The sequence below is a fragment of the Podarcis pityusensis genome, assembly GCF_964106645.2.
Source record: "Podarcis pityusensis genome assembly, chromosome: 5".
In the NCBI taxonomy this organism is placed as follows: Eukaryota; Metazoa; Chordata; class Lepidosauria; order Squamata; family Lacertidae; genus Podarcis; species Podarcis pityusensis.
In genome coordinates, this window is record NC_138032.1 from 28,016,361 (window position 1) to 28,044,018 (window position 27,658).

The 27,658-nt window shown below is 40.7% G+C and overlaps 1 protein-coding gene across 1 annotated transcript in view; it reads left to right on the plus strand.

Moving 5' to 3' along the window:
• Window positions 1–27,658, plus strand: part of DNER (delta/notch like EGF repeat containing) — a 110,325-nt gene that overhangs the window by 1,157 nt on the left and 81,510 nt on the right. The gene's annotated exons all lie outside the window — the stretch shown is intronic.

A 27,658-nucleotide genomic window follows, 5' to 3' on the forward strand; every position in this document is an offset into this window, starting at 1 on the left:
TTCTGCTAACTGTTGGTTGACTTAAACCAGAGCGATGTTTCTGCTGTGCTCAAGGTTAAATCTGAATATTTTAGTGTTGCTTTCTTTCGCCCGCCCCCTTCTTTTGGAGAACAATTTCGGTACTTTTATTTACAGATCCTGCCCCTGTGCTTAATATACCAGTGGGGGTTTTTTTGCCACTGTCGTCAAGATCAGGGTTTGTTCTTAGACTTCAAGTCGTTTTGTGGTTTGACTGTCCGTTTAGTGGAATCGTCATGCGTTGGTAAAATATAACTTGAGCAGCTGCGTTTTTTTTAAAAATCAATTTCTTATTTATGAAGAATACAATGAAGGCTGAAAACTGCTTTGAAAGGCTTTACTAATAATCCCCATTTGCTCTGGTTTTTATTTTTTTATTTTTAATATACAGCTTTTAATCTTTTCCACTTTGGTGAAAAAAGATTATTACTATGTAGACTTAAAAATGGTGTACTTGCATCCCTTCCATGGGGGAAATAAAGAAAAGAAAATGTCAGTTTGGTTTGATTTCATTGGATACAATCGGTGGAAGCTTCAGTCCTGTTCATACTTACTTGGAAAGACTCACTGAGCTCTGTTTAAAACATGCTTGGACTATTATGCAGAGGGAAATTTTTTCTGCATTTTTTTCTTTTTCATTTTGGGATGAATGGTAGAAGGGTCTGTGACCTTTCTTTTCTTTTTCCAGAGAGGTAGCTGTTGCAGTAAAAAGATCAAGAGTGTCTTGTGACAGCATAAAAACCAACTAATTTATTATGTTACACACTTCTATGTGAACTACCTTCCACTTCATCTGATACATGAAGGATTATCCTGAGTCAAGTGCCATGATACTCTTTCTCCTTTATTGATTTATTTATATTGTTAAAAGAAACACACCAGCACCAAAGCTGTAGCCTCTGTGGATGCAGGGAGGACGAAAGCGTTGGAGATTTAAAACAAACAACCCCCTGCAACGCAGATATTGCTTATTGAACTTATTAGGGAATAATTCTTGAGAGAGACTGAAAGAAAGTTATGCGTTTTGTTTTAGAGAGCATCTCTTGCCTCCTTTCAGCCATGCAAGTCCACCACATTGTGTCAAATCAATTAGATTTAAGTGAATTAACTGGAGTATTGTTTTTTTTTTAACCTAGCTTAGCAGTCTCATTAACAAGAGTTTGACTGTTCACAGGGTGTCTTCTGTGCTAGGAGAGAGAGAAAGAGAGACCAGTGTGGTTGGTGCTGCCTGCTGATGGCTATATACTGTAATATGTGTGACACAGATAAATTGTTCTTCTAAATGTCAGAACAGCCTAATGCTGATTTGCAAAGGCCTGGAGCACGGCTGGCCCAAAACATTTTGGCACTGGAGGTGAACTGGGAAGAAGGGATGAGTGAAGATCTACAATGAGAATGGGGTGGGAATCAAAGCAACCTTACCCAACAGTTGAAGTGGGGATCGAAGTCCACTGCGGGGAAAGGGGTCTGCTCTGAATCATGCCAGGTGGGTGCAGAGCCCAAGAGACTCCAGAGGGCATCCTCTAGTGTTGGGAAAAGACCAGCAGTGCCTGCTATTCACCAAGAGGTCTCTAGAGGTTTCATTCCACAGCAGCCTCTTGGTGAACAGGAGCTACTGCTGATGGTCTCTCCCTGGAGACAAAGCATCTCCTATTAGCCAGGAGGCCACTGTAGAGGCAGCATTGTGGAGCTGCCTAGGGGAAGCAGATCTGACCTCCAAGGATTGTTCCATAGCTGTCCTTGCCCCATTGCAGAGGCGGTAGCAGTTGGTGATTCATTTCCTGGAGGCCTGATCTGTTGCCCCGGTGGATCCTGCCACCTGAGGCAATTACCTCGCTTTGCCTTGTGGGCGGGCTGTCCATGGCCTGGAGAAAGAGGCATTGCTTTCAGGAATGTCTGTAAGGGGCCAGAAAGGATTTTCAGGTTAATAAAGTCACAAGTGCTTATGAATCTGAGTTAAGCATAAAAATATATTGGAATCTTCCCATTGAAACCAGAGACCCTAATCAATGGATTGCAGCAGCTAGTCAGTTGGTGGCCATAGGTATGGATGCATTTCCCCACTTGCTTCCAAAGATGCGTGTAGCCTGTTCAGCAGCGCTTCGATAAACATCACCATGCAGATGGAACATGGTATTCAGATGCTCACCTATTTCAACAGGATAAGTAATGCTTTTGCCTGTAGATCTCTCTTAAATGCTTTTAACTTTGGCTGTATAGGGTCCAATAAGTTGTTATGGTGTGTGTGTGTAGAAACATATCAGACAGCTTTTGTTTGCTCAGGCTAAGTTTGTCCATAACTAGTAAGATGTAAATCCATGATTCAGTCATCAGGATAGTTTACTTTTGAAGGTATTGATGGGACAGCAGAAATAATGACAAATTTCTATTTAGAAGATGGAAACTCCAATATAGGAATTACAACCACATTGCAATAGTTAGATGGCATCTCTAGGACAGATAAATGCTTAAATGCACATCTCTCTTGTCCCACCCCAATATCTGTACAGTGGTGCCTCGCAAGACGAAATTAATTCGTTCCGCGAGTTTTTTCGTCTTGCGAAGCACGGTGTCGGAAAAGTTTTGGAAAAGCTTCAAAAATCACCAAAGTCTTCAAAAACCTCAAAAAAGGCTACCACACCGCGTGCTATGAGTTGCTCCTCGAAGTCAAGTCGCAACTGTATTAACGGTTTTAAGAAAAAGGAAACAAACTTGCAAGACGTTTCCGTCTTGCGAAGCAAGCCCATAGGGAAAATCGTCTTGCGAAGCAACTCAAAAAACCAAAAACCCTTTCGTTTTGCGAGTTTTCCGTCTTGCGAGGCATTCGTCTTGCGAGGTACCACTGTAATAGTATCACAATAATTGTATCTGATTGCAGTTTACTTTTTGGGAACTGGGGTTCAGAGTAAGAGGCAATTTCATCTAAAAATTTGGTAGCTAAAGTAAAACACTCTGCAGTAGGGTTGTTAAAATAGCCACAGTGTATAACAAATTTGGATGCATTTTACAGCACTGTTGGAAGGAGAAACAAGAATGATGATACAGTAGATGCATTCAATATATAAATATTTTAATAGAGATTGTTATTGGTTTTCAACAAATTATAATCACAACACAAAGTTCTTCTTTGTACCTCCCCACTCCTTTCTGGGACAGATGATAAATTTATCATGTCCTGCCACAACTGTGTTTGTGAACTCTGTGGATGCTAGTTGCTGGAATGTTTGTTAGAAAATCTTATGAACGGCTACCATATATTTCAACAAAGTCATCTGCATCATGTGTGCTCTTCCAAGGTGTGACCCTTTTGTCAGTTTTTCTGATATAGCAATTGTCCATACAGTCCGTCTCCATCATGTGATTTGTAGATGTTCAAGTCCTTTCCAATTCTGTGTGCCATGTTGGGAATCGTGCTGCCACTGAAAGAAAAGTAGTAAGTTCATTGTATTGTAAATTGAACTGGTCTTCTTTGAATATTGCCGGTAAACCCAGACTTGGATTACAGTGTACCTGCTAGTTTATAATATTGCTTATTTCTATAAATGCTCTTTCCCAGAATGGCTGCACTTGTTCACATAGCCACCACTTATGGAATGTTATACCAACTGTGTTACACCCTCTTCAGCACATTGGCGAGGATGCTTTCTTAACAGAGTAAAATGACATCTATATATGAACTTAAAAGTGTGTTCAGAATATTTAAAAAGTACGCAGCTCTTTTCTGCCAGTATGGCCAATCTTGCCTGACTTTTTAGAAAAGTTGCAAGCAATCAGTTGCTGTGGCAACTGGTGTCTGTCTAGAGCAGAAGAAAATCCATGCAACTTGTTGCTGCACATCATTTTTGGGGTACATGTATTAGGTAGTGTATCCTTTTTTTTTAGTTGTGTGCCATCAAGATAAATCCAGTAATCTATCCTTTGCGGGGGGGGGGGGCGTTACTGTTTTTGTTTGTTATTCCATTATACAGTTTTGTATTTTTTTGTTGTAAACTGCCTTGTGATCCTTGGATGAAGGGCGGTATAGAAATTTAATGAATAATTGAATAAACATAAACCTATGTGTTACATGGTGATGTGTGAGGAACAAAGCCACCATTTCCTGCTGTACCAAATTACAGTGGGACCTCGGTTTACAAACTTAATCTGTTCCGGAAGTCCGTTCTGAAACCAAAACCATTCTTAAACTGAGGCGCACTTTCCCTAATGAGGCCTCCCGCCGCCGGTGCCCTTCCACCGTTTGGATTCCGTTCTTAGACTGAGGTAAAGTTCTCAAACCGGGACACTTTTTCCGGTTTTGCGGAGTTTGTAAACCAAATTGTTCTTAAACCAGATTGTTCTTAAACCAAGGTACCACTGTATGAGTTTAAACTCCAGTACAATTATTTACACATATTTCCCTCAGGAGGAATGCTTTTATAAAACTGCTGCTGTGCAGTTGAGACAAGCAACCTTAGTGTAAAGGCTGTATCTTGGAGGGAAAAGGCTGTGCTTGAATTGGCCCTAAATGATCCAAAAAAGCAATTATTATATAGAGCAGCCAGGCAGCTGTGCATGGAAGCCTTTCTGACACCAGCCTTTCCAACTCATGGTGTATAGGACAGCAGTCTTAATGTGTTAAGTTGGATGACCATGGCCAAATTAAAATGAGTTGCTTTTTCCTATTTCTGATTTCTTGAAATAACTTGATTAAAAAAATAATCATTCTGTTGCGGTTCGTTTCAAACCCATCACTGAAACTTTCAGATTCATTTTCATGTAGCTGATTTATCAGTTGTGTTTTGATTTTATGCATAGAAATAGGCTGTGCAATTAATTGACATCTTCAGCTTTGTTTTGCTGAATGCTTAAACCCTCTCTGCCTTCTGTGGTTTGGCATTGGTACAGACACTGAGGAACTTGCCTCCTGTTCTGTTTCAGAAATAATGAATTCCTGGAACGGCTTTCTGTGTCACCAGCACTTGTCTTTAAGGCTGTAGTCCTCCAACCACTTACTCCATGCCACTGAAACTTGGCAATAATATTTCAAGTTAATGGATTTGAGTACTACCATGTATTACCATTCTTATGCCCTGCCACAAAATGTGGCAGCCCCTGTTTCATTCACTTCTATGTGCCATGTCCAACTGACAGATGGTATGCCATTTCTTTGTAGTGGAATGTGTGTTCTGCCTTGCGCTGTTTGTGAATAAGACTCATATACTACAGATGTACTTTAAAAAAAAAAAGTTTTACTTTGCCAACCATTTGCCAAGATTTCAACCAAAGCACGGTACTCCAGGTTCAAATTCAAATTCTTTCTCCTGTTAGAACTGAAACATTGGTTATCTCTCATGTTGTCAGTAACGTGCTAAGTATTTGGCTGTGGTTGCCTTCCCATGGAATGCATTTCTGTTGACAGTATAGATCTTCTTTCCTTCCCTCCCACACAGGCCCCTGTGCACCTGGGAGAAGCATTCATGAGAAGAATGGGAAGTCCCATTGTGGAAGTCTGCTTGGACGATGCTTGAGGTCTCCCAATGTACTTAATGCACTGTATATTTAATTCAGGCTTGTTTTATTCTCATTGCCACCCATAATGTGTTCTTCTGCTTTCGGGTTTTGATCCTTTCTGACTCCTGCTTTCAAGTGCTCGCATTTCCTCATAGGAACCTAAGTCCATCTAGCTCAGCATTGTCTATCCTGAATAGCAGTGGCTTCCCAGGGTTTCAGATGGGGACTATCTGGAGATGCTGGAGACTGAACTTTGGACCTTCTGCATATAATATAGATGGTCTACCACTGAGCTACGGCCCTTCCCCTTCTTTACCATCAATACAGTGGTACCTCGGGTTACATACACTTCAGGTTACATACGCTTCAGGTTACAGACTCCGCTAACCCAGAAATAGTACCTCGGGTTAAGAACTTTGCTTCAGGATGAGAACAGAAATCGTGCTCCGGTGGCGCAGCAGCAGCAGGAGGCCCCATTAGCTAAAGTGGCGCTTCAGGTTAAGAACAGTTTCAGGTTAAGTACGGACCTCCAGAAAGAATTAAGTACTTAACCCGAGGTACCACTGTACTTTCTTTTTATTCTATGTTCCACATTTTCTTTTTTTTAAATATACATTTTTATTAGTTTTTACATATATAGTTTTACATATATTTTCCAAACATCTCATCTTATACAACATTTTGGCTATTTTAGCCTTAGACTTCCATCAACCACCTCTAATGATTTTTAAACCTCATCTCTTAATCTTACATTTGTTATCCTAATTATTACTTTTAATAATCCATAACTTAAAATCCACTCTCATGAATCTTTTCTGCAATATTTCATATTGTTCTCCTCACAAAACTCTTGTAGTCCTACAAGCGTAGTCAGTTGGTTACAATTGTCTTTCAAATAACTCATATATTTACTCCAATCTTTCAAGAATTTCTGGTCCCGCTGGTTTTGAATTCTCCCTGTCATCTTATCCAATTCTGTGTAGTCCATCCATTTCACCTGCCATTCCTCTTTCGTTGGTAGTTCTTCCTGCATCAATTTCTGTGCCAATAATACTCTTGCTGCAGTTGTCTCACATAAAAACAGTTTTTTATCTTGTCTTTTAATGTCAGTGCCTACAATACCAAGTAAAAATGCTTCTGTTTTTTTTAATAAATGTATATTTCAACATCTTTTTCATCTCATTATAAATCATTTCTCAGAAGCCTTTCACTTTCTTACATTCCCACCACAGATTATCAAAAGTGCCTTCCTTTTCCTTACATTTCCAACATTTATTACTTATTTTATACATTTCAGCTAATTTCACTGCTGTAATATACCATCTATACATCATTTTCATTACATTTTCTTTCAAAGCATTACATGCAGTAAATTTTGTTCCTTCTTTCCATAATTTCTCCCAGAGTCTTTGGCCCGATGTATCATAACCAACTTAGCCTCTTCATCTTTCAGATGCCATTCCAACAGCAATTTATACATTTTTGACAATGTTTTAAATTTGTTATTTAATATTTCCATTTCAAATTTCAACTTAGTGTAACCAAATCCATTTTTCTTTAAATCTTCTTTAAACATTTCATTAATTTGGCAATAGTGCAACCAATCATTTACATATTCTTTTACCTCTTCATAAGGTTTAATTTTCCAATTATTTCCTTCTTCTCTTACTAACTTTTCATATGTGGCCCAATTTTTACTCATATTTATCTTTTGTACACTCATAGCTTCCAAAGGTGACAACCACCATGGTGTTTTTACATTCTAATAGGTTTTTATACCTATCCCATATTCCATATAGAGATCTTCTGAATATGTGGTTTCCAAATCCTTTATGCACTTTTGTTTTGTCATACCATAAATATGCGTGCCAACCAAACCTATTATCAAATCCTTGTTCCACCTTTTCTGCCAGTATCCTTTAACTCACCAACTCATAGGAACATGTTCTGTTTATAGTCATCATCCCTCCGCTCTGTATGTTCCATTCATATGCAATACTCTGCCTTCTGACATATGGATGGCTTTATATTTGGGAAACTTCATTCCCAGGGGCTGAACGCAGGCCTCTCTATGCTGCCCCTTGGGATGTGCCCCTCCACCGGCCACAGCTTCTCCATGCCTATGCTCTATGCTCCATGCCTTTCTTTTTCCTTGGCTGGAATGTGTTCCTGAACTGGGATAATTCCTCTTGCTTGCTTGGATGAAAATTCGTGTGTGTGTACCGTATTTTTCGCCCCATAGGACGCACTTTTTCCCCTCCAAAAATGAAGGGGAAATGTGTGTGCGTCCTATGGGGCGAATGCAGGCTTTCGCTGAAGCCTGGAGAGCGAGAGGCATCGGTGCGCACCGACCCCTCTCGCTCTCCAGGCTTCAGGAAGCTATCCGCAAGCCTTGCAAGCCCGGCGGGAGTTCCCGCAGGCTCACAAGGCTTGCGGGCAGCAGCCTGCAGCCCCGGCGAGTGACCGCAAGCCTTGCGCGCCCGGCAGGAGGTCCCACCGAGTGCGCGAGGCTTGGGGCGGCAGCCTGTCGCCCGAAGCACGGGGAGCCCTCTGGAGGGCTCCCTGTGCTTCGGGCGAGTGTCCACAAGCCTTGCGCGCCCGGCAGGAGGTCCCGCCGAGCGCGCGAGGCTTGGGGCGGCAGCCTGTCACCCGAAGCACGGGGAGCCCTCCGGAGGGCTCCCCGTGCTTCGGGTGAGTGTCTGCAAGCCTTGCGCGCCCGGCAGGAGGCCCCGCCGGGTGCGCGAGGCTTGGGGCGGCATCCTGTCGCCCGAAGCACAGGGAGCCCTCCGGAGGGCTCCCCGTGCTTCGGGCGAGTGTCTGCAAGCCTCGTGCGCCCGGCGGGAGGTCCCGCCGGGCGTGCGAGGCTTGGGGTGGCAGCCTGCAGCCCGAAGCACACGGAGCCCTCCGGAGGGTGCCCCGTGCTTCGGGCAGGTGTGCGCAAGGCTTGGGGCGGCAGCCGCGGTGGGGGGGAGAAATACTTTTTTTTCCATTCCCCCCCCAAAAACGAGGTGCGTCCTATGGGCCGGTGCGCCCTATAGGACGAAAAATACGGTATATATAGAAACTAACAGACTTGGTGGAGATGGCAAAATTAACATGTTTAATCAGAGAAAAGTCATTGTTAACATTTGTTAAAGCCTGGAAACCTCTCATAGATTTTTTTTGTTTGAAGAAGAAAATGAAATAAAGGTATCTGGATTTGAGGATTAAAGATAATGTTTATTTATAGAAAGTGGCTTTGTTGGGTGTTGGGTTGGATGAAGTGAAGATTGTTTTTATATAGCAGACAGATGAAGAAAAGGAAGTTCTTTACTTTCTAAATATTTTTTCTATCTTTCTCCTTTAACTTCTTCTCTCTCTCTCTCTCTCTCTCTCTCTTATTTCTCTCCCCTCCCCCTTTCTATTGTATTTAGATAAAAATCTTGGTTTGGTTAAAAACGGGAAATGATATTAAGTTTTGTACTTTTCTCTATAAACCTTCATAAAATTTATTTTTTTAAAAAAGAAACCTCTGACCTCTTTCACATTGCTGCACCCACTTTCGCTTTTGGTTACACCCATGTTTTGTATCTGGTTCCTCCCATCACTGGTATGTGGCCCTTTGAACATCAGCCAAAAGGGAATGCAGCCTTTGGACTGAAAAGGTTTCTTAAGTGTTGGTTTAAAATCAGTGGTGTCCAAACTTTTTTCAAAGAGGGCCAGATTTGATGAAGTGAAGGGCCATGAGGGCCGACCAAAGTTGTAGACCTTTTTTTAGGATTGAAGTTGTTGAGGTTTTGTAGGATTTTACCCCTGATTTAAATGAACACTGAAGACACAATTCTTTTTTCCTCAATGTTTCCCTCTTATCTCCTCCTCTATTTCTGTACCCTTTGTTACACCTTCCTAATTTCTGTCATCTTCACACTTTGAGCAGAGTATTTTATGTAAAATGTTTAGTTTTTTAAAATTAAAAAATAGTTCTTGGTGGTTGTTTTTTTAAAAAAAGAAGTAGTAGTACTGTATACATCATCACATACTTTCCCCCTTCTATGGTTCGGTATTGCATCTAGAGATGATTTCTGATAGCAGAGTACTGTTTTCATTATAAACCCTAATTTAATTTTTGGATGATAATGGGCTTCATTTCTATTTGTACTTCAAGGTCAGATTGTATTCAAATATTTACACTCTTGGGCTATTCATGTAGAAACTTCTGCAGACTAATGTTCAAAACCCCTAATAATTTAATCTTATGAGAGAGAGTGTATTTCTGGATTACTCATGCTTTTCTATATATTGTTGGACATATCACACTCCCACCAATTGAGAATAGGAAGGATTTAATTTCCTGTACTGGCAGACTTGGGCTGTAATCTAGGGGGCTGCTCATTTAACTCCATGGCACCAGCTTTTAAAATAATTTGCAATGCAGTACAAACAGCTGCTGCCAGTGGAAGAGTCAGAATACCCACTTTGCATATCTTAGCCCTTATGTATGACTGAAAAGAATCTCATGGCTTAAGAAATTTGACTACATTCCTGAACTTTGATGGCCCAATTCTCACTTTATCTTCCTCTGCTGAAAGACCATAGATTTATTCGAGCTGAAATGGGACCTCTTCTGTTGTTCAGTATCCAGCAGGTATTTCCTCATTAGGTCTTTTGCATTATTGAGACCTAAACTTAGTGGTGAAAAGCCAAAATTCCTCTTCTTCTTTTTCCTCCTCTTCTTCTTTGGCAATCACTCATAGCTGAGTAAGATTGTCTTCCATGAACACAGTTTTAACAATGAATCTGTAAGTGACTGGAGGCCAATTCTGGATCCACATGTCCTTCCACAGTGGGGACATAGGTTTCCGGGCGGGAGTTGATCACGGTGAGGGTTTGTCAAGCGTGCCTTCCTCTTAGCACGATTCCAAAATAACATAAACTTAACCTCATGGCTTTTATTCAGTGGCTTTCATGTGAATCAAGCAAAACTACCAGCCAGCCAGTAGGGTCCAAACTGAACTGTAGCCAGGCCTGTGTGAAAATGGAGTGGAGACCAGCTTCAAAATGCAGAATAGCATTCAAAACACATCCCAGTACAGAGAAAAATTGTCTAAGGAATTTGCGTGTTCAGACCCAGAGACCTCCCCCCTAAATAAAAACACATTTGACTCAAATTTTAGTTTTGATTTTTGCCAGAATTTAGGCTACAACTTTATTGATTACAGAAAAGTGAGTGGTTGCATAGGCTCTGGTTTGACTAGCTCCCTGAACCCTTGCAGGTAGCGCTGACCCAGGGCACCAGTATAGGTCAGCCAAGGGTGAACACCTGAGGTAGGTGAAAAGCCCGGGAACAGACTATGTTCACTCCCCAGATGCTCCCCTGGACTCAGGCATGGGCACAACCCTCTCTCAGGGGTTGACCAAATTAAGTTGAGTCCCTGGATTCTTCTAACAGAATATCCTTCACATAGGGATGGCGAAACTGTTCTCTCATCCCTATCATCTGAACCAGTCCCTATCCACAACCTTACAAGTTGTGACGATTTGCTACGTGGCAGGCGAAACCCGAATGGCAACAGCCAATCAGCCGAGTGGGGAAGATGCCTGCCGTGCCCCTGTCCCAATGTCAGACAGCATACAACGGCATAGCAAGGTCAATCGTAAAATGCCCTAAATATAGGGAGAGGTGGGCGTGTGTTCTGATGCAGGAACCAAAAGAGGAAGCTCTGGGTCATGTTCATAGGTGTATATATAGGTCCCTCAGTCTGCTTAGACTGCACCCCATTGGCCATATTAAACCCAGCAACGAGGGACCTACCAATTGGGTGCTGTGGCTGTCCAATATACCCACCCACAACTTGGAGGTCAGTCTCCAGGTCTCACCGCAACACGTGCCCTCTTTAGGGAGGACACGATTTAGATTAGATTACACAACTTCCAGTGGGCTTAAATTGGCATCAACCTAGATTTGAATCTTGTAAAACAATTGAGCTAAAACAATTGATCTTAAAAACTTTAGGCACACAGGTCTAAAACTATGCTCTTTTGCTTGGAAAAGGCACATTAAAATTGTGGTTCTTTACATAGTCATCCCCCCCCCCCAATTTTTTTATTAGTGAATCCAAAGTGTTGTGTAACACATGGATAGGAGACATGCTTCAAATAAAGTGCTCTGAAATGCTAGACCCGTGTGCCATCATAATGATTTGTGATTGTGATCTGCCAGATTGCAATTTTGATGAAAGGCTACTGGGTTTGTCACACTTTACCAGTACGTTGATCTCACGCTTCCAAAGCACTCATTGTCTAGTGGTGCCAAGCTTAACAATTAGGTTTAAAATGTGATTCTGATACAGTACATTTACCAGTTCCAGCCCAACTTAGATTTAAGAAGAAACGCTGTAACTGTTGTGAAAGAAAGGTAATACAGTTTTAAAGTAACATTCACTTAGGTTTTTTTTCTCTTGGGAGCTCATTATATCAGGCGTGCCCAGCATAAACTCAGTTCCTTAATTCTATTTATTAGTTTACATATTGTTTATTAAACTTATTAGTTGCTTGTCACCCAAAGGTGTGCATGCAACTTATATCAGAGAAAAAGATATGCAAATACATTATATCATTGGGGGGGGGGCGGGGAGCCAGGGGGAAGAAATCATCTAATATGTTAATATTCCATACAATGTATCTGGAAAACAAAAAGAGCACACCAGTTCCATAAACAGGTATAAGAAAAACGTTAGCAATATATAAAAACAAGTACAACAATTCTCCCACTCACTAACTAGCGGATAAACAAAAATGCAGTGCCTCTCCCTAGCACTCAGGCCATTCACATTGACCTGACAAGTCCCCACCTGACCCAAAGGTATGGTGTCAAGACCAGCTGCTCCAAATCAGTGGTGGATGGTGGTTCTAGGGTCCTTCAGGAATGCTCTAACATCTCTCTTCTCCCTTCAGCGGGGAGCAGCAGCAAAAGCAGAGCAGTAAGATGGTGACAAAAGTTTTACCTGCTCTGCAGTTGTATCTACTTAGTTCCATTAAGTTCACAATGTGGCTTACTCCCAGGTAGGTATGTAGGAACTGTCAGCTCTGTTCTTTAGATATTTTAGTTCAGCTTTCCCCAATCTGGTGCCCTCCAGTTGTTTTGGACCACAGCCATTATGTCTAATAATTAGGGATGATGGGAGTTATCGTCCAAAACATCTGGAAGCATCAGGTTGGTGAAGGCTGCTGTAGAGACTTTCCAGTCCTGTGGAACTATGGTTATATTTAATATTGCCTTTCATCTCTGAATAATATTGAATTTCTGTGAATTGTAGCAGTGGCATTTGCTTCAAACTCATTCAATTTTTGTTCAGATTTGTTATCTTACTCATTATTTATAGTTGTCTCAGTTCAGGAAGACCATTTCTGTCATTGAAAGATGGAATTTTCCCCGTGCCTGATTAAATTTTAAATGCACCATTTAGAGGGGACAAATGTAACAACTTCTTTGTTTAAATAAATCACCATCTGATAGCACTGTCGATATCATTCCCCCCATGTCCATCCTTTGTCAAGGTGTGTTAATAGCTAAAGGAAAGCTGTGCCCCAGGTATGTACTTGCTTAGATTCCTACCCCACCTAGCTTGCAAGACTTAAAACAAAGAGTTAAAAAAATAGGTTCTAAAAACACATTATTTTAAGTGCAAAAACTGTTAAATTTTCCCAAAAACACTTTGAACCGAACCATGGGTACCAAAAGTCAAAGCAGATTGATTTTATTATGCTCCCGAAGGATTATTGGGCTTGAACGATAGTGAAGAGAAGGAAATTTCAACAATGAGGTACAACCATCAGGATCACCTCCTCTAGCATCACTTCTTCCTCATGTACTGAGTTTATTTGAGTGCACGTGCGCACGTGGTGTGGACGAGGACAAATTTTCAGTTGGCTTTAGAGATCAAAACATGGCTTGGGTGAGAAGCAATGTCCTTTGGATGTAATGCTCCAAACCTATTACAGCCCTGCCAGTCAAAACTGAGTTGTGCTGGGAAGAACACAAGAAGAGCTTGTTGAATCAAAAGCCCAACTTGCCCAGCATCCTGTTCCCACAATGCCTAAGCAGATGCCTGTGGGAAACCCGCAAACAGCACCTGAGCACAAGAGCACTCAACCCACCTGTGGTTTCCAGCAGCTGGTATTCAGAAACATTGCTTCATCCATTGGCAGAGTCAAAGCATAGTCATCATAGTGATTGATAGCTTCGTTCTCCATGAATGTGTCTAATCCTCTTTTAAAGACACCCAGATTGGTGGCCATCACTGCCTCTTGTTCCACAGATTAACTATGAGCTGTGTTAAGAAGGACTTCGAAATATCTGTCCTGAATCTTTGAACATTCAGCTTCATTGGATATCCATGTTGTTCTAGTATGATGAGAGAGAGAAAATGTGTCTTCAGCTCCTTTCTCAATGCCAGGCAGAATTATATAAGCTTACATCATGTCCTCTCTTCCTCACCTTTTTTCCAACTGAAGAGTCCCAAACTCCGCAATCTCCTTCCCCTTGATCATGGATTTGTGTAACTATGGTATCGGCAGTTTTATTTTCAATTTCTTTCCAAATGATCCCTTGCAGGGAATTGGCCTTTTTCACAGCAGCTGCACACTGGGTCAATAGATTCACTGAGCTATCTACTAAAGCCCCAAGGTCTTGTTCCTGGTCAGTCACCTCCCATTAAGACTACATGGGCCCTGAGATTCATCACTTTACACTTGGCTCAGATACAGATTAAATGTAGACACCTCTCCATTTTTAAGCAAAGTGTTTGAAGCGATATAAAAGGATTGCTAGTTAACCTGCCACAATCACGGAAGGCAGCCACTCACAATTAGCCTGTGACAAGGATGGAAGAATATAATTAATCAGTATTTTTACATATACCCCTGAGGTTCAAAAACCTGTATTCTTATTACAAAGCTTACCATTAAATTAACTTTGATTGAGAAAAAATATTCAGATAAGAGCAGCACCTCTTTATACGTGCTGCCCCCTAACAATTATACTCATAAATGATACCAAAAGAATGAATTTGTAAGCATTTGTGGCCATTCATTAGCTGGACAAGAGTCACTAAGGGCTCTTGAGGTTTTTTCCTATTTGATTTTGTAATGTTCATCATTGCTTAATAAATTCTACAAGGGTTGCATAGTAGTTACATATCTATGAGCTAGATATGGTAAACGTGAGAAAGCAATAATTAACGGTATAGAAAATACAGTGCTTTTTTGTACTAAGGTAAATAGACTGTATCTTAATGATTAGCTAGAATTTGCCAGGCATAACAGATTTATCTAGACAAAGAAGGTTAAAGAATGGTTGTTTTTGTGGGCAGGGGGAACAAAGAGAATAGAGCTGAAATAGGGGGCATTATTCCATATATTTATGGATTGATTCATGTTGGATTGAACCCTGTTCTGGAGGGTATCCTATATTCAGGAGTGGAAAATAAGCTTCTGCAATGTGAAACGGGAGAGAAATCAGAAAAGCTGTACAATTGAAAGTTTCATAGGAAGATGTCAGAAAAGGAAGTGAAATGACCAACAAATGGTCCTTCCTACAATGGAAGGACTAATTTCTGCATAATTCAGTTTAAGTGCAACAGAAAGATTTAAGCATTGTTCTGACAGCTCAGTAAACCTGTCTTTGCTCTGAAGCAACAATTGTAAATGTAGTGTATATTTGAAATAATAAATATGTATTTATATGAGTCAATATTATACTGCCTAATGGCTTTAAATGAAGTCCTTTCTATATATAAAAAAATGTAGGGAAAGAGGTGGACCAAAGGTGGGTCATGAGGAGTACAGAGAAATATGCAAGACCATAAGACTAACCTATAGAAGGGATGCAAATTATGCAGTTTGCTGTAAGAATGCAGCAAATAATTAATGGTAGATTGACTAGTCCATATTGGTAGATGAGATTAAGTGGACCTGAAATGCAGTGAATTAAAAATAGCTTAACTTCTTTGTCTAGCCTATAAATCCATCTGTCAAGATGTTTAAAGCTGAAAGGTTAGTAAAAATAAACTCGGCTGAAGCTCAGGTTATACTTTTAATTTCATGTATCTGTCCTTTTGTCATGTTACTGCTGTTCTCTGGAACTCACTGCTTCCTGAAACATCAGGACAACTTCCTTGAAAACTAAATGACATTTGAAAATGTACCACCTTCTTATCTCTCTTCTGTCACTTCTCCTTCCACCCATTTCCTTTTATGTCCCCCCTTCTCAAGATTGTAAGGTTGCGGACAGGTTTGTTCTTTAATTAGTATGAAATGCTAAGCTTTTGGAGAAACATTATTACTATTCATGCTTAAAATTATAATTGGTAATTTAAGCATGCATGCATGCATGCATGAGTATCTTATACACATCTGATTCTTATTAATTAATATTTTCATTACAAAAATGAATTAAACACATATTCAAACCATAAGCCAATCACTTCTTCTAGTAGTTTTTATGAGAAAGCATCCTTATTTGTTTTTCTTTAAGAAACACAGAGGCCAAGTTCCCTTAGGCCCAGATTACAGAGGCCACACCGCCCTCCCTCTTTTGGACTGAAGGAATAAGAGTTTTCTAAAGGGTAGGCACCAGTTTGCAAAGGAACACAGAGCAGATTTTAAAGGAATGTAGGGAGCTGTCTATGGTGCTGAAATAGTGCTGGGCTTCTGTTCTGTGAAGGAGGGAGCCACTTCTAACAGAGAATACTTATGTGCGCTCCAGCGCTGGGTTTGGAGAAGAGTGCACATCTTAGTACTAAAACTGTAAGCATTTAGAAAGGTTTGAAAGAGGAGGAATCCCACCAGCAGCTGAAACGGTGCCTCGTACTTTTGAGGAGTGTGTATGAGGAGTACAGAAGGAAGAGGGGACTTAAACTGCTTAAAGAAGAGGAAGTTTAATTTGCAAGAAGTGATGTTCTACTTGGGGAGAAGGAAGTGTTTTGAAGTAGTTGGAGCTTGTGTGTTCCAGTATATCAAGATGTTATAGTTCTTGTTTTTGGATTGTAATTTCAAATGTGGTCCTAGCAATATGAAGCCTCTTGGACAACCCTAGTATTGTTGACTTTTTACCCAAAGAGAGTGCTTGTGCTTTCAGCAAGATGTGTATGAGATATTTCTTCAATTTCTGCCGCATTATGATGGGAAATGCTTCTTAATTTATTCTGGCTCCTAGGCTGCTATAGGCACATATGCCCCTTTGGCTCAGGAGCAGGCAAATTTTAATCAACCCAGAGGTCTGAAAAACATTTCTGGTGGGCGAGAAGGAATTTTTGCACATTCCCCAATGTAGCAGAAGTAGAATCTTCCCCAAAAAGGAAATTGCCACATAAGGCATTGAGTTCAAAAATGAACAAAAAACCCCCATAATATTAAAAAAGCTTATTGCAGAAATATTGTATATACCTGTTGGGAACTTCACTTGAATGGTAATCTTATGAAAATATAGTAAATGCATGTGCAGATATTTCCCACCCAACTCCTGCAAAGCAATATCAGGAGAAAGGACAAACAGGCCAACTAGGAAATGTATGCCCTGGATTTCTGAATCCCTCATTATGATAAACATGGCATACATTCATCTACTTGAGTCATCTTGATGTCCTAATCTTCACGTACCGTATCCTCCATCTGTTGCTCCTAGTGCTGACTCCTGCAGAGCGACATCCCATACACTACAGGAAAAGGGGGGGAAAATATCAAAAGTCAGTAGCCATTTGGGGAGCAGGTCTTACTGAAAAATACTTATTGACCCCTAGGATGATGATCAGTGACATTGAAGGTCCCTGAGAAGGATTAGCAGGGATTAGTACTGTAAATGTTTAGAGCTCTGTAAATGAGATTGCAACTGGTTCTCAGGGAGAAATAGAATCCAATTTGTGCTTTGTGATGAGTTCGCTTCTCAGTGCTAATATGGGTACAGGTCAGTGTAAACCTATGCCCATCATTCTGTTCAGCAAATGGGATTCAGTATCAATAGTAAATAGATCTGCAGAGTAAGATGTACATTTTATGTGATTATTTTTCCAAAGAGATGTGCATATAAGGGGGGGGGGGAGAGAGAGAGAAACTATTTTGTAAAGCAGACTCTTCAAAAGTCCACTCAGAGTTATGTTGCCTGAAAATTGGATGATGCTAGTTATGTAGTCACTGGAATGGACACATCTTTTAAAGATGGTCATCTACCTGAGGCTAAATTTACAGCCCCCCACATGAGCTATTGATAGAGGAAAATATAAGGCTGGCATTTAAGATATGTGGGTTTTGACGGAGGCAGGCAGAGCAGTAGAACTCTGTGTGATCACGATGTAGACTGTTGGAAAGCAATTGAATTTGATGAGGCTTTCAACGGGGAGACTGCCGACTGCCAATAATACGACTAAGCTCCACCCTTTAGACCAGGCTCCATTCAGCTGGAAAAAGGCTGGAGGGAGGAGTTTTCTGCTAGCAGCAGCAAAAGCAAGCACATGTTTTGGAAGAGCTGTGGTGTCCTGCTTGGTCAGCCAGCGTTGCCCATATAACTATCTATCGGTGGGGTTCAAAGAACCCTTGAATGTGCTCCATATATGCAAATTCTACTCTTTCCATACTGATGTCCTAAGCAGTTCAGCTTGTTGTTTGCACGCTTTTAATAATTTATTGCATCTCAAACTAAGCTTTGTATATGTGGTCTCTAATTTGTAAATAAAATATGCAATGAAGATGGTTGTTGCATTGGAGAGGGAAACCATTATTTGGCTGTTCATGAATTTTAATAAGCAAGTTGCCCCTTAAGAATTGGGCTGCACTGTTAATCCTTCCACAAATACGCTATCATCCTTTCCTGCAGTATATGTAATTTTGAAAACAGGATATTTCTTTCCTTGTCTCAGATGGATCAATGTGGCAATAAAGTGTAATGAAAACAATTGGGTTTCTCTGTACTATTCCCTCTTTACATTTTTTTCTATTGCACTTGACAAATGAATAATAGATACCTTGCATTGTTGTCTTTATATGTTTCTTTGGGGAAATTACTAGTGTTAGCTAGCTTCATGGCTGAAAGCTTCTTTGATTTCTTTTTTTTTTTTGTATTTTTAAGTAGGGAATGATATTTTTTATAGTTGTTACAGACCAACAATGGCCAAACTTTCAATGTTAAGAGACCTGTGCCTTTAATAAATGCAGAACAGGGAATTTCAGTAGGTACAGTGTTTCATGTCAGTGCTGTCAGGATTTTGAAAAGAGTTTTCCTAACTTCCTCTACAGTTAGAGCCTTCACAGTGCAATGGTGGTGAAGTAGGATTTCATCATGGCTATTACTGGCACATGGTATTCATGATCATGTGCTCCAACCTGCTTCAGCCAGCTTCACTGAGAGTTTTGCACCATTTGCGTTCCAGCCATCACCCAACTTCTTTTATTGCCTGAAGCTCACTGGGACACCAATGTGAATTCTAGTCTCTATAGCAATGGAGAGAGAACTTAGGAACAATCCTCTTTATGTCCTTTTCATAGAACCATAGTATTGTAGAATTGGAAGGGACCACAGGGGCCATCTAGTCAAACCCCCAGCAATGCTGGAATGTTTTGCCCAACGTGGGGCTCGAACCCACTAGCCTGCTATTAAGAGTCTCATGCTGTAGGGAGACCAGGGCCGTTACAGCAGCTATACCATCTGTAAAATGCCACAGATCATTCAGAAATCTACCAGGGCAGACTATTGCAATAGCCCCCACATTCCTACAAAGAGAAATGCCACCCAACTGAAATCTCACCAGAAAATGATCAACCATTGTTACGGAACTTTGGAACCATTGCCACAACACTCCATTCAAAAACCAGATCAATTGTGTGCCCTGCAACAGCTATGTATCAGGTCAATGATGTACTGAGGCAGTCCCATGGTTGTCACGGAGACCAGATTCAGTGTGTTTAAGTCTCCCATTAAAATTGTTTTGGGGTCCTCAATCTCCACATTAAGGAACACCTAAACCAGCCCAGGCAAAGAGGCTGTTGGGTAATGGGGTGGGCAGTGTGCAGCACACACAGGATCCCTGTTCTGCCTCTATAACCCAGCCACACCAATGGAACAAGATCATGAACATTTTTACTTACCTGTGTAACTACAAATGTGTTAGTCATCATGTGATGGCATGGAAGACAAGGCACACTCTTCCAGTTAACAAAAATTACTTTGCCTGTTCATGTAGCAACATTCCTTGCTCTGAACATTCCTTGTTCAGACAACCTATTCTTGGGTGTGGGGTTCCATCTACTGGCCCTGCTTCAGGCCTCCACATGTTCATAACTTTTGGAGTTGTATCCACTGGCTCCATCTTGCACCATCCCATAATCAGGCTTTGTTCAGAAGTTGCAGTGAATGTGTTAAGGACTAGGATTTGTCTCCTCTTAGGCATATTCATTGTTGTCTGAAGATTGCGTCTGTTGTAGATTTCCTGAAAGCAGAAGAACACTTAAAAATGAAGTTTTGAAATGTTTTTCACCATAAAATACTTTGAAGTGCTGGCATTATTTGTTGTGCATTGTTATTTAGTGCTAGACTATGGTTCTTGATCAGGACACTGGCTCTGCAAGCTATATATAGTTAAGATTTTTACTTGAACTAACAAGTTGAATTAGAACAGTATTGCTTTTATTTAAGTAGATTTCCTTTGGCATTTGTAGAGCAGGAAACATTGAGGAAGTCAAGTAAATAGGTTTAAAAACCCCACACAATTGTCTGTGACACAAACAATATAATTAAAGTAGTTGGGTGCAGTTAACTAAAGGTGACAGTCTGCAGGTTTTGCAGATATGCTGAAGTTAATGTGAATTGAGCGGAGAAAGCATTTGTGCACATCTACATTAAGACGCTGAAAGCTTGCAAACTGACAGTGTATATTGATGAATCAGTATACATTGCCTCCAAGTGAAGTTGGCAAATGTGATACATACAATGGTTTGGGTGCGTTGCTTGATCAGGATGTATTGTCTCCAGTCAGAGATGATGCATATGACCAAGTGACATTCGAAATTCCAGTCTTATACAGTAAATTTGTACACATTCTTCATGCTATCTTACACAATCACCACCGTTTATGCACTATCTTCATTCAACACACAGCAGCCATACAGCTTGCATTGCAGCTGGATCCCAAAGAAGAATGATTAATTTACCACGGGACCCTTCATTGCTTGGAATTCCTATTGAATTCCCGTGTTTAATTGATTTTTCTTTTTTACACAGGAGGCTTTCAAGATCTGGCATCTAGCTAAAATGCTGCAAAAGGCATTAGTCAGTTTTGAATGAAGGGTAACGACCTCCCTCCTTTGCTTGATTTTCCTCTTTTTTGGCACGCACAAGAACCTTGATGTCTCTGAACAGAGCCTATTAATTAATTGCTGGTTTTCAAACTGACTTATTAGTATTCAGAGAAAAGGCAAGTGATGGTGATCCTAAGGTGACTGGCTGCAATATAGGACACATCACCTTACATTTAATAGTTGTATATAGATTGTATGAAATGTATGAAAGTCTTAATTTCCCCTTCACTAGATTTGCATTCATTCCTTTTGATAGTTTGTAGGAGATGAACTTTCAGCAGCTGTAGCCTTTGTTACTGCAGTTCATTCTGACATGACCATCTTCAGTGTAAATTGTACCGAAAACTCTGAACAATGCAAAACACTAGGATTTGAGCTGTGCTTGAATACCAGGCAAGTACTTTCCCCTTTCATTTTATTCTAAGACATTACTGGTTGCTAAGCAACAGAGAGACTGAGTTCTTAAACCTTCCCCTCCCCTCCTTCATGCTACAGCTACTGTCCCATGGGGACAGGAGAATCTTCAGAGAGATAAAAATATTACCAGACACATTTTGATGGTTGCCAATTTTAGTGAATGTTAAGGAATAATTCCCGACTACTCAGCACTGACAAAAAATAGGAAGTGAAAGACAATTAAAAACATGCTTTTTCTTTTACTCAGCATGTAATTATACATGAATCGAAGATACAACGGTAAGATAAAAAGCAACTTTGTAAATTACAATGAATGTTGAAAGGCAGAAAATGGCAGCAGATAAACAAAACGTTATTCACAATACAGCTCTGGAAGGACCTATGTTCTGACTTTGTGTAAGACAGTTTCCTATCTTCTCTCCCATATCATTTAGAGCTATCCTGCTGCTGGACTGAGAAACTTGACAGACAAGAGTGGTTGACTTCCTCAGAAATGTCTGCCCAGGTGGTAATAACACATGCCAGATCACTAAGTTATCCAAGGCCGTAGCTCAGAGGTAGAGCATCTGCTTTGCATGTAAAGAAATCTCCAGGTAGAACCAGGAACAGTTCCCTGTCTGAACCTTGGAAGGCTGCTGTTCATCAGCAAAGGCAATGCTGAGCTTGATGGACTGTTGGTCTGATGTAGGATGAGACAGCGTCCTATGTTTCAGCTGCTGAAGTTCAACCACACAGTCTCCTTCAGTGGCGCATTTTAATAGGTCAATTAACTGCTTCAGAGTTTACAGCATCTTTGTATATATTTTATACTGGCAATGGTGTGCTGTGAAACCAAAGGGACCAAATGTCTACAGGCACATACAGGATGGCATTTTGCCTATAAAATCTGTTTCACACATGGACTGCTCGTCATGTAATTAGATACTGGGAGCTGATCTAAGAGAAGTAGATTGTACAGCAGTTTGCAAAAGGTTTATAATGTACAGTCATACCTTGTGTTGCGTTTGCTTCAGGTTGAGCGTTTTCAGGTTGAGTCCTGCGGCAACCCGGAAGTACCGGAAAGGGTTACTTCCAGGTTTTGCCGGTCATGCATGCACAGACGCTCAAAATGACGTTGAGAGCCAGTGTGGTGTAGTGGTTAAGAGCGGTGGACTTGTAATCTGGTGAACCAGGTTCGCGTCCCCGCTCCTCCACATGCACACTTCTGTGAAGTCTCTCAGCCCCATTCAACTCACAGAGTGTTTGTTGTGGGGGATGAAGGGAAAGGAGAATGTTAGCCGTTTTGAGACTCCTTCGGGTGGTAATAAAGCGGGATGTCAAATCCAAACTCTTCTTCACCCGCATGCGCAGAAGCGGCGAATTGCAACCTGTGCACGGTTTGCATTCTGCTCATGTTGCGAATGGGGCTCCGGAATGGATCCCGTTTGCAGCCAGAGGTACCACTGTATGTGAAGTTTGAGATTTCATAAGGGTTCCATAAGGGATTGTATGACACTGCCAACATGGGCTACCAGATTGTCCTGGACATCTCACCCATTTCCACCCTAGACGCTGCTTGCGGTTGTAGTATTCTGGATATGTCTGGGAAATTCCGGACGTATGGCAACCCTAGATTAGTTTTGTATGGCATCACTTGGCAGGACTAAAAGCTTTTTCAGAACTAGAAAGCTTGGAGTCCTTATGCCGCCTTTTAACTTCTCTGTGTTGCTGTTGTTGCTTCTTTCACAATATAACGATACCGACTGCGGGTTCAGCAGTAGATCTGAATAGATGTTCCAGAAATTGTGTCATGTTTACTAAAGAATATTTTAGGCTTGATAGACTGCACTGGGAAAGCGATGACAAGAGAGTTCTGTAAGTTAATTAGCTGAATAAACAATGTGAATAGCTGCAAGAACCTCAGGTGTTCTGGGTAGAAAGGAAAGGGAATGCAACAAAAGACAAAATATTTAAATAGCTGGTAAGAAGTCTGGAGGAGCTTGTATCCTGCTGCAAAATGATTTGATTATTTCTGCAGCCAGATGCCTTTCCTGAGGTTATAGAAGTAAAATTTAAAATGGGATGGCTTTAATAAAAGGCAACTGAAACCGGGATGTTTTAGCAGTGACTTTACAGCAGGTTTTGTCAACACTAGCTGGGTCATTATTTTTTATTTATTTTTTTAAAAGAGCAAATATAAACCTGATTGCAAAGTAGTTCGGTGTGACATGGAATTGTGCTTTAGCAATATATTTAAGACCAAATCACACAAAGCTAATACAATACGCTGGTATAAAGTAGTATAAGGCTGTGTGAGCCAGTGTGGTATAGTGGTTAAAGTGTCAGGATGGAACCAGGAAGAACCTGGTTTTAAAGTATTGCTTAGCCGTGAAGCTAAACTTGATTTCTCTGTGTGGTTTTCAGCCATTGCCGAGTGTGTTAAGTGTAGTGGGTTGTTAACCTGATTTTACTTGAAGGGTGATAGGACATTTGGCCAGTGCCTACTGCCATTACTGCCATATACAGAAATAGTTTATTAAATACAAGGTTGGCTTCATCCACAAAATATGGCTCCTGACCTGGGATGGAAATTTAAATGACTGAGTTAGGCTTGGATTGGACAGGCATTCTGGACCCTTTCAGATGGAAGTCATCATGTACAATCTACTGTTCAGCTAAGAGCATTTTCCATACCTCAATACTGATAAACCTAGAATGCATCTCTGATTGCCAGGCAGACAACTCATACCTAGTGCAACATCTTCTGCTTTCCTGAAAGTATTTTTCCTTTCTCTGGTCAGTTTCACCAATCCCCTAAGGACTGAGTTCTTTGCTATATTCCAAAGCTTCCATAAAACAGGATTAAGCCTATCACATTAATTGATGTAGATATAACTGAGTGAAAGACATTGGTTTAAATGAATAACCTTCTTGCAAAAGTGATAGCAGAAACTAAGAAGCAAGAGTGTGAAGCTCTCCTAAATTCATTTTACGTTGAACAATACTGTGTTGGAATGTCTTATGGAGAGTACATTCTCATTTTGAGTTATGAGTGGTGTGATAAGATGTTAAATTAGGTTTCACTCCTTAAAAGCATATTTATAGTAAGGTATTCTCAACAGCAATTGATGGTACTGTTGCTGCTGACAACATTCTACATAGGAGGATGTTGTTGAAACACTACCTGCGCTTGTACAGTTTAAGAGCACTGTAATTAGAATCCATTTTTTCAGCAGATATAATAACTAGGGGAGTCATCTCAAGATACTGAGCTGGATTTTCTGCTTATCTTGTAAGCACAGTGCTGATAATTATTGTCACCACCCAAAGCTTACTTAGCACTGTGTGGGTTTTACAAAGAAGACAACTGCCACCAGTAGGTTTACATTCTAAAAGACATGACACAAAAGGATTGGGGAGGGAAGAAAAAAATGTGCGAACTCAGGGCACCAATTCCTAAAATTGCAGAGTTTTTATAATGAGTAGCTTGAATATAAGTGGCTCATGGGGGTGGGACAAACCCTGACTACTTTTGCCTATGCTTGACAAACTACAATATTTCTCGTCCATCACCTACAAACCTGTAGATAAATATGTGAAACTTTTTTCTTTCCTCCACTGTAGTCAGCCAGAATCGTTTTCTGATTTTCCTCATAACTGCAGAACGACTCTTCCTGAGCAACCACATTTCTCTAAATTTAAAGCAACATTGTACATTACTGGCATAAATGGAATTGTTTCTCATGGCACTATTTCAGGTTGTGCTAACAGTGTAAATTAAACATTTAGAGGTCATTTCAGTACCTACTAGTAATAGGACCTTCGTGCCTTGAAGAGCTTTGCAAAAGACTTCCAAAATATCCAGCTTCAGATGTTGTCTCCCCCGCCTCTCAATACCCCATATAGCCATACATGTTTGGCTATTTTATTTTATTTTTTAGTTGTATAAGAATCTTAAAAACCAAGGATAAATACCTAAATAATATACTAGAAAATGGACAAAAGAGAGGCAGCAATGCTGTTTTATGCCATAGCCCAGTTATGGAATTTCATTTTTATTTAGAATAATTTTAAAGCCCCAATCAAAAATTCCTAAAGCGATGTATATAAAAATATACAACTAAAATCAATAATATACAAATGAAATCAGCAAGATTGAAAGACAAGTATATATAACTAGATTATATGTCCTGGCAGGCTTGTTGAAACAAATAGGTGTTTAGCAGGTACCTGAGACAGTACAGCAGTGGTGTCTGCCTGATAATGTTAATAGGCAGGGAGTTCCAAACCACAGGTGCTGTCTCACTGAAAGTTCGGCTCCTCACAGATGTGGAGCAAATCGGGTCCTCCCTTAAAGAGGGCATGTGTTGTGGTGGGACCTGGCAACCTAACCCTGTGTTGTGGGTGGGTACATTTGGATAGCCACAACACCCGATTAGTAGGTCCCTTGATGCAGGGTTCAATCGGGCCAATGGGACGCAGGCTAAATGGATCAAGTGACCTATATATACCTATGCATGTGACCCAGAGCTTCCTCTTTCGGTGTCTGCATCGGAACACCCGCCCTCCTCTCCCTATATTTAGGGCTTGCGCGCTTGACCTTGCTATGCCGTCGTCTGTCATCTGTTATTGGGACAGGGGCACGGCAGGAATTTTCCCCACTCGCTGATTGGCTGTTGCCATTTGGGTTTCGCCTGCTGCATAGCAAATCGTCACAACTTGTAAGGTTGCGGATAGGCTCTGGTTCAGGTGATAGGGATGGGAGAACGGGGGGGGGGGGGATTCTCTTATCATGCATGGGAATGAACACCTAGACAGATTTTTAAATGACAGTGTGTGAGGGTGAGAGCCCATCAATCTGAAACTGTTACGATCCAGCCGCGTGCCTTGTCAGTTTCAGTTTTCCCTCCCTGTATCATGCTATGGACATGCTAGCAGTTATAAATATCTTTACATTAATTATTTGTTATACAAATTTATTTATTTACCGTATTTTTTGCTCTATAAGACTCACTTTTTCCCTCCTAAAAAGTAAGGGGAAATGTGTGTACGTCTTATGGAGCGAATGCAGGCTGCGCAGCTATCCCAGAAGCCAGAACAGCAAGAGGGATTGCTGCTTTCACTGCGTAGCGATCCCTCTTGCTGTTCTGGCTTCTGAGATTCAGATTTTTTCTTCTTCTTGTTTTCCTCCTCCAAAAACTAGGTGCGTCTTTTGGTCTGGTGTATCTTATAGAGCGAAAAATACGGTACTTGGAATATGCCAGCAAACAGTTCAGTTTAATGACCCAATCTCCCAGTATCTTGAGAATAAGAGAAAGAGAAAGATTTTCTTTCTGTGCGGAACTCTTTTAAAAAATGCTGTATTGTTCTACACACAACTCAAAGGGAGAATGAATGCCTGTGATTTTAAAATGGAATCTTAAGATCTGTGCTATCTGGCACGGTGCAGATTTGAGGCAGGACCCTCCTTAACTGATAGGCCTTAAATAAACAAGGGAAAATAAATACAAGTTTACCTGTACTAATAATTACTGTTCAGAATCTCAAATCCATTCTGTAGAAGCCAGACACACAAATAGCTTGAAATTCATTGACAGTTGACCAAAAAAGTAATGAAAAATGTGTCTTGACTACCAAGGAGGAATGCAGGCTTTATAGATGGATACAGTGGTGCCCCGCAAGACGAATGCCTCGCAAGACGGAAAACTCGCTAGACGAAAGAGTTTTCCGTTTTGGAGGTGCCTCGCAAAACGAATCTGCTATGGGCTTGCTTCGCAAGACGAAAATGTCTTGCGAGTTCCTGGGTTTTTTTTTCCCTTTCCCCCCTCTTTTTCTAAGTCGCTAAGCCGCTTATCTGCTTATCCGATAAGATGATAAGCTGCTAAAAGCCGCTAAAAGCCGCTAAAAGCCGCTAAAAGCCGCTAAAAGCCGCTAATAGCGCTAATCCGCTAATCCCATCAATGGGCTTGCTTCGCAAGACGAAAAACCGCTAGACGAAGAGACTCCCAGAACGGATTCTTTTCGTCTTGCGAGGCACCACTGTATTTGGTTCTTACTGAGCAGTGATTTATTGAAGAATGAAATAGATGAAGTTTGTTAAATAAAGGAGAGCCTTTTTGTGAACTCCTACTGCTTAAGAAATGATTTTAAATGACAGAAATGTCTGTGGTGGGGAGCACACACACATACACACAAACATATTGTTAAATTTTAAAGCAATCTGACAGTATTGCTTAGATGGTAACTTAATCCAAAACGAATGGGTTTGTTCTTATTAACTATTTGGTTTTACTTTGTCTTGTGACTGCTTGGATTTTTATAATGATAATAATGATAATGATAATAATGATGATGATAATAATAATAATAATAATAATAATAATAATAATAATTTTATTTTTTGTACCCCGCCCATCTGGCTGGGTTTCCT